Here is an 8,112-nt window from a genome sequence, read left to right as displayed (position 1 = left end):
AGACATAGTCGCTCCTAGGTCTTCCTTGTGGCCTCCTCCCAGATGGACATGCCCAGAATACCTCGCCCAGGAGACGTCCCGGAGTCATCCTGACCAGACGCCCGAGGCACCTCGTCTGACTGCTCTCTATGCGGAGAAGCAGCGACTTTATTCTGAGATCCTCATGGATGGACAAACTTTTCACCCTGTCTCTGAAGCAGAGAAAACTAATTTCGGCCGCTTGTATCTGCAATCTCGGTCTTTCAGTCACTACCCACAGCTTGTGACCATAGGTGAGAGTAGGAATGTACATCAACTGTGAAATTGCCTTCTGGCTTAGCTCCCTCTTCACCACAATAGACCAATACAGAGTCAGCATCACAGCAGACGCTGCACCGATCCGCCAGTTGATCTCCCGCTCCATCCTTCCCTCACTCATGAACAAGACCCCAAGATACTTGAACTCATCCACTTGGGGTAGGACCCCTTCCCACCTGTTTCTAGTTGAGTATCATGGTTCTCCATGGTCTACCCAAACTGCATGCCACTTGGCGTGCCAGTACCTGTCACCTGCCTCTGGAGACCCACAGGCCAGAAAGGCTCAATAGGACTACTGCAGCTTGATAGCCTCCTTCACCGTAGGGGTCCACCAGTGGGTTTGAGGGTTGCTGCCCCACAGGCACCGACCGCCTTACGGCCGCAGCTCCATTCTACACCCACGACAATGGAAGCCCGTAACATGGCCCATTTGAACTCAATGTTCCCCGCCTCCCTCTGGATGTGGTTGTAGTTCTGCTAGAGGTGGGAGTTGAAACTCCTTTTGACAGGGGACCCTGCCAGATGTTCCAGCAGACCCTAACATTACATTTGGGTCTGCCAGGTCTGACAGGCGCCCTCCCCCACTACCAGAGCCAGCTCACCACCAGGTGGTGATTGGTTGACAATTCCGCCCCTCTCTTCACCCAGGTGTCCATGACATGCTGCAAGTCCGAAGGCATGACCACAAGGTCTATCAAAAAACTGCAGCCTAAGGTGTGTTGGTGCACGTATGGACACCTTTATGTCGGAACATGGTGTTTGTTATGGACAATCTGTAAGCACAGACGTCCAGTAAAAAAACCCATTACAAACACCATGTTCAGGCATAAAAGAGAGTCCAGCCCCTCTCAAGAGGCCTGGTTCCAGGCTCCATGCTTTTTGCCAAGGTGAGTCCAACTATATCTAGCTCCTTGCCCGCCAGAGAGGTTCCATTCCATGTGACAAGAGACAACACGCATCTGGGCAAGGGAAAACCGTGTCCAAAGTCTTTACTCACCCAGGGTGGTCTTCTGAGCCGTGCTTTGTCTGGTCCCTCACCTGGAACCTGTTTGTCTTGGGTGACTCTTTCAGGAGCATAAACCCCCCAACAACATAGCAAACCACTCCACCACAATAAGGTGGCAGCTCAAGGATGGGTTATTTACTTCAAGCAAAGGTAACTGAAACAGAGCACATTGATTTGATTGGAGATGAGGCAACAAACATTCAATGTCACTTCTGGCAAAATTATTGAAAAAATGAAATAATAACTGTCAGACCAGAGAAAATGTGGATATTAGTGTTTGGACATGTGTATGTGGATATTTGATTGAGTGGATTCAATCTGTTGTACAAACAAACCACTGGTTGTGCTGTGGAGTCCAAAGTCATTTAAAAACATATTTTCATAGTGAAAATGTGCATGATGGTTTAGATAAAAGGATAGGAAAGTAAATGCTGAATTCACAACCACCTCCCCATTTATAGTAAATGCCACCCAGTGGCAGTTGCGAAGTTCATGGCTGGTGAGACAGTGACAGAATCGTAAGTGCTTAAAACAGTGTCTTATTCCCTATTCATTGGCAGGAAGCATATCGACTACTGGTAATGTTTCGTATCTCAGCAGCATTCCTCTCTCAGTATCAGACACACACAAACACAAACAGGAAGATATTTGCACATTATTTATGGAGTATTTAAAAAATCTGTCACTGAAAATTATATTGGTGAAATGCAGAGAAAAAGAAAAGGGCATGTGCCACAGACCCCAGTTTGTGAGAGGTTGTGCCTAAAGAGGTGAGGTGAGGCTATAGGATTATAGATATTTGCATATCTATACAGCTTATCCTGCGCTTAGGGTCACAGGGTGGGTGGAGGTCTATCCCAGATGTCTCTTGGCATGTAGTGGGGTACACCCTCAAAGTTGCAGACGTCACAGTATCCTCATTTCCTACATGGGGAGGTGTTCTGTTGTTAACGCTGCTTCGGTATGTCGTGCCACACCATCACGTTCTATAAGTAAGGATATTTTTAAAATTCTTTTTTTACTATTAACTATCCCCTTACCTTCGACTTGAGGTTTCTACACATTCTCTTCGCTTCAACTGGTATTTTAAGAGATGATATTTCAAAGGTTTGTGGACAAGTGGTTGCATTCACAGCTGATGCTTTTCTTGCTAATTAATGCCAGTGAAGGCAACTCTGACATTCTCCCACTGGCAATAGCAAAACTGCTCGCACACAGATTAAAGACAGCAAAGCAATAGCACTATTCAGCCCTCTGCTTGGCACATCTATATTGCTATAGGTTAACTGCCATAGCCCAAGGGAATAACGGGATTGATGACCAGGTCAGTGAATATGCATGTAGGCTGCAAGGTAGAGATTGGGAGAAAGAATAGGTAGTTAGGAAAACAGAAAATGTTTGATACCTATTTTCCATCTTCTACAGCAGTGGTCCCCAGCCCCCAGACCGGTATCGGTCCGTGGATCAATTGGTACCAAGCCAATAATTATTTCCGTTGGACCTATTATCTGAGTCTGAACAATCTTTATTTTGAACAATCTTTTATTTTAGAAAGTGATTGGAATCTCTTGGTCACTTGAGCGCCAAAAATGTAACCCACAAGCTAGTAAAATTAGTAAAAAATGGAAAGTCGGACAGAAAGTTTCTTTTCGAAGGGGAAAAGGTGGATTCACATTAATTATTATAGTCGCTATATAAACAATCTATGTGTGTGTGTGTGTGTCCCCACAAAAAAAAAAGCTGGGGACCACTGTTCTACAGCCCATATCTGAATCGTATGGTATGCTGGTCCCGGAATAAGAGCTCAAGGATAGTGTCATGAAAGGACACCTGCCGACAGTAGCAGATGGTGAAACAAGGTGCCTGGAAATAGACATCAATGCCCTCATAGACGTCAGTTTCCAAGAAATATGTGAGGAGGCTTCTGCTCTTGACCTAATTTTTAGTCACGTAGCAACTCCAAAAAGGATTTTGTAGAGGGCAATGAAAAGAAAGGGTATCCTTTGTTAAATAGAGTTTGCCCCAATGCTAAAAGCTTTCTGCACAAAAAGTATGAAATCAAATTATGTATCTATATTGATGTTACAGATATATTCCAGATTAAAGGATCCAAGAGATTTTACAGATAGAGGTAATATTTCCAGATGCATGTTGGCCGGGTCTTTACCCATGAGGCTTGGCCAGGCACAGCCAGAAGGAGCGACATGGGTCCCTCTTCCCCTGGGCTCACCACCCACAGGAAGGCCCAGGGGGGTCGGGTGCATTGTGAGCAGGGCAGTAGCCAGAGTGGGGGACCTTGGCAGTCTGATCCTCGGCTGTAGAATCTGTCTCTTGTAACATGGAATGTCACCTCTCTGGCGGGGAAGGAGCCCAAGCTGGTGCGTGAGGCTGAGAGATTCTGACTAGATATGTTCAGACTCACCTCAACACACAGCGTGGGGTCTGGAGCCAGGACTCTCGAGAGGGGCTGGACTCTTTTTTTATTCTGAAGTTGCCCCCGGTGAGAGGCGCCGGGCAGGTGTGGGCATATTGATTGCCCCCATCTCGTGCCCGCACGTTGGGACGAGAAGGGACTCCCTCACTACACTGCAGCGCTCACGTGGGGAACGACAGTGCAACTTGGAAAGGCATGATTGGGAAGAACAGCCACCCTGATCTGAACTCAAGCGGTGTTCTGTTATTGGAATTCTGTGCTCATCACGGATTGTCCATAATAAACACCATGTTTAGGGATGAAGGTGTCCATATTTGTCCTTGGCACCAACACACCTTCTTTGATCAACCTTGTGGTCGTATCGTTGGACTTGCGGCCCCATGTCCATGATACTCGGGTGAAGAGAGGGGTGAAGCTTTCAACCAATCACCGCCTGGTGGGGAGCTGGCTCCGATGGTGGGGGAGGATGCCGATCAGACATGGCAGACCCAAATCTAATGTGAGGATCTGCTGGGAACGTCTAGCGGAGTCCCGTGTCAGAAGGAGTTTAAACTCCCACCTCCAGCAGAACTAAAACCATCCCCAAGGGAGGCGAGGGACATTGAGTCCAAATGGGCCATGTTCCATGCTTCAATTGTTGAGACGGCAGATTGGAGCTGCAGCCGTAAGGCAGTCGGCGCCCGTTGCGACGGCAACCCTACAATCTGAAGGAGTACTATCGGGCCTTTCTGGCCTGTGGGTCTCCAGAGGCAACTGACAGGTACAGGCAGTCCAAGTAGCATGCGGCTTCGGTGGTTGCCAAAAGCTCAGGCGTGGGAGGAGTTCGGGGAGACAATGAAGAACAAATTCTGATGGGTGTTGAGGAGATTCTGGTCCACCATCCAACAGCTCAGGAGGGGGAAGCAGTGCTCCGCCAACACTGTGTACAGTGGGAGCAGGGCACTACTGACCTCATCATCTGACCTCATCAGAGTTTCCCCTCACCTTAGTGTCATCTCAAGACGTTGTGTATTGGGGATAGGAATACTTCAGAGACCTCCTCAATTCCGTTGAAAAGCAGAGCCAGGGGACGCTGGAGCGGACACACCTATTTCTGAGGCTGTAGTTGCTGAAGCAGTCAAAAAAGTCTTACGTAGCAGGGCCCCGGGGTTTGATAAGAATAAGAATAAGAATAAGAATGAGAACAACTTTATTAATCCCGAAGGAAATTGCAGAACAGGTCAAAGGATTGATGAGGTTCGTCCTGGGTTCCTCAAGGCTCTGAATGCTGTAGGGCTGTCCTGGCTGACGTGCCTCTGCCGCATTGCGTGGATACCGGGGACAGTGCCGCTGGACTCGTTCATATATCGTTCATTTTGAAAATTAATAATCAAGATCCCCAAAGTTATCAAGAGCATAACATGAGTCAGTAAACCAAATATAGATTCCATTAGCGTCTCTCAAGAGGCAATCTGTACTGTAGATACTCGCATCCCAGATGCATCAGTTGAGAGGTGAGTAAACACTACTTCTCTGCCTCTCATCAGTGTGTTTTTGTATATGTGTGTGGGGGGGGGTGAATGGTTGTGCTTCATGTTTACTTACTTGTTCAAAATTATATTTTTTTGTCTCAGTGTCTCCAGTTTCCCTGCAATTAAATACATCTATAGTATATTGGGAAGTTAATGGTTATTGTACGTTTTAGTCAGGGAAGACACCTGGTTGACGATAAAACGTCCATTTAATAAGCAATAGCTGCTGTTGGCCACAGACAAACCACACAAGCCTGCAATACAACTAACTGTTCCCGCTCAATTCTACATTAAAAAAAACAGAATTCCTTGCACCCCAAACCACACTCACAAAATTCCCCCAAATCACACAGAAAACAAGCATCAACATAAACCCCCAACATTCGTGACACACTACATTATATTCAGGGCTTTGGACAATGACTCATACACCGGTCCGCTGACCCAGAGACATCCAGTCAAACACTGAGGAGATCCTTTTGCTACCTTTACTCCAGTGTGCAAAAGATCTCCTATTCATGTTCCCACAACTCACAGGTTGTAAAACATTTTTTTTAATTATAGATGTCTGATTGGATGCTAGATTCAGGGTTTTAATATAGGTCGTGTGGATGCGGTTTATAACCCACAAGCTGTGCGTGACGGAAAACGCTGGCCCTTTAATTTTTAGGTAGCCTTATGGTCATGTGACATGACGTAACACCGGAAGCTCATAGCACAGGTTTCCTTTTGGGTTTTTTTAAACTGCATTTACGCGGCAAACGTCGAAAGTCAAGCGCCTGTTCCGACGGTGACAAAACAGTAAAAGACGGAGTTATCTTCTTGGATTTTAGCGACTCAAATTTAGTTGGACGTGAAACAGAGGGGAAACAGCATTTTAGAACACCATTCCTGACGGACTGAACTTTACAGAGGTTACCAACCATTTCTTTGCGCCGACTTGGACGGAAAGCTAAGGCAAACTACAGACGTCAAGACAGTTAGTGTAACCATTGTGTTTTTCCCACCATTATTTTGAGGTTATAACACTTAAAACACTCAACCTAATGATGTGTTAATCTGTAGGCCATCAGGCGAGCGCCTGATGGCCCCAGCTATATTGTGAAAACACGTCATGATTGTGTTTATTCTCTTCTTATTTCTGTATTTAGTTCGGTCTATTCTGTGTAGTGAACAGCCCTTGAGAGTTGGTTGCTGAGGGTGTGGAGTGAATACCAATTGACATCGTTTTCTGGCTATGTTTTGTGTGGAGTAAATTCCCAAATAGATGGCTTGTTTGTGGTTGTGTTGTAGGTGTAATACGTAGTATTCCTTTGGGGTGTTTCACTTATTTTTCTTTCTTGTTAGATTGTCCATTCTTGTCATCTCCATTTTTTTATCAGAAATCAGCATGTGAAGGCACAATTTCACCTGAATTCTAACTGAATAAAACAGACTTTTTTCTGCACATAAGCCTCCTTCCTTTCTTCAGTCATTCAATTGAATAATTCAACTTGTGTAGTACTCCTAGTGGCCTTTTGGCAGGTAACATATAGTGTGACTCAAATGGGATTTGAAAACCATAAGTGGGTTCTTTATGGACAGCTGTTTCTGAAATGTAACCAAGTTCAGTCCTTGTATAACCAGATTTTGACATTCCTTATTAGATAAAGTTTAACATTCAAGGTAATGACTAGAATATAGTAAAACTACTATAAAGTGATCATTTGACAATAATCAATCAATTCTGGTATTCACATATTTTTCTTGTTTTGAAGTTCAGCGCACAATTGAATATCCAGCTGGTTTAACAACAAGCTCTCTTTTTAAAATCTATTTTAATACATGCACTTGGTCAGGTTTCCCTTTGAGGTCATACAAAGTGAATAACAGTAGAATTGCTAATAAGAACCACTGTTGATTTCTTCACCTCCAAGCGCGTTGTATTTCTAAAATTATGTTCTGCAATAGCATGACGCGCATTACTGTGTGTGTGTTTTAACTTTGCAGTTCGGTGTATCACAGTCACACTGACTCTTTCTTTTGACTATAGCACCGTCGATGAGATGAGGAAAGAAAACGCACACAATATACTTACTTCATGTGAAGAAAATTCCATTTGTTCTGTAGTTTCAAATGACTTTATGGGAAACAATGAAATTCAAGTGGCATAATGTGGAATATAAGCCGTGATGAGGAACTGAGTTCCGATGACTCCACACCTCCTCAGGTGCATGTTGCCAGCGCACCATTAGACTTGTTTAGCCTCATTGCGCGGCCGCACGGCCCACTCTTCTAACTATTTCCATGCGTTGGCTGGAACTACAAAAAACGTTGCCAGTTCACGACAAAGCTTCCAAGATGCTCGGCAGCCCGCCAGGCGCTGGCCGAGACCGTCAAAAAAAAAAAAAAAAAAAAAAAAAAGGAAAAACACACCGGGGAGATTTAGTCAAGTGCTCATTTGAATGTGAGCGAGCAGCAGACCGTGGAATCTGAATGAGATTATGAAGGCAGAAGGGCTGGGATGAATTTCAATTTGAGAGCTTTACATGTACTCTCTCTGTCTTCCCTCCCAGAGGTGATCTAATGACTCCCCACAATGGGCGGATAAGTTACTAACGTTGTGGCGACATAACGGAACACAATGGCTGTTATTGTGCAGTTGCTGTTCTGTTTTCTGTTTGCGCAAACACACACACACACACCATACGGCATCGCAACCTCGCCGAACAAAGCGCCCTATCTGGGTGCATCTCACCGGCAGCTTGACTGCAGTGGTGCGCAATGCTCCTACAAAACACACCTCCCCATTATCATCACAACAATCCTTAAAACACCTGTCTTTGGAGGGGAGAGGGAGTTTGACCGATCCCGAGGCAAGAACC

The sequence above is a fragment of the Fistularia commersonii genome, chromosome 3 (assembly GCF_037954325.1).
Source record: "Fistularia commersonii isolate RoL2024-O1a breed Wild chromosome 3, RoL_Fcom_v1.0, whole genome shotgun sequence".
Classification (NCBI taxonomy): domain Eukaryota; kingdom Metazoa; phylum Chordata; class Actinopteri; order Syngnathiformes; family Fistulariidae; genus Fistularia; species Fistularia commersonii.
This window is presented reverse-complemented; position numbering follows the sequence as displayed.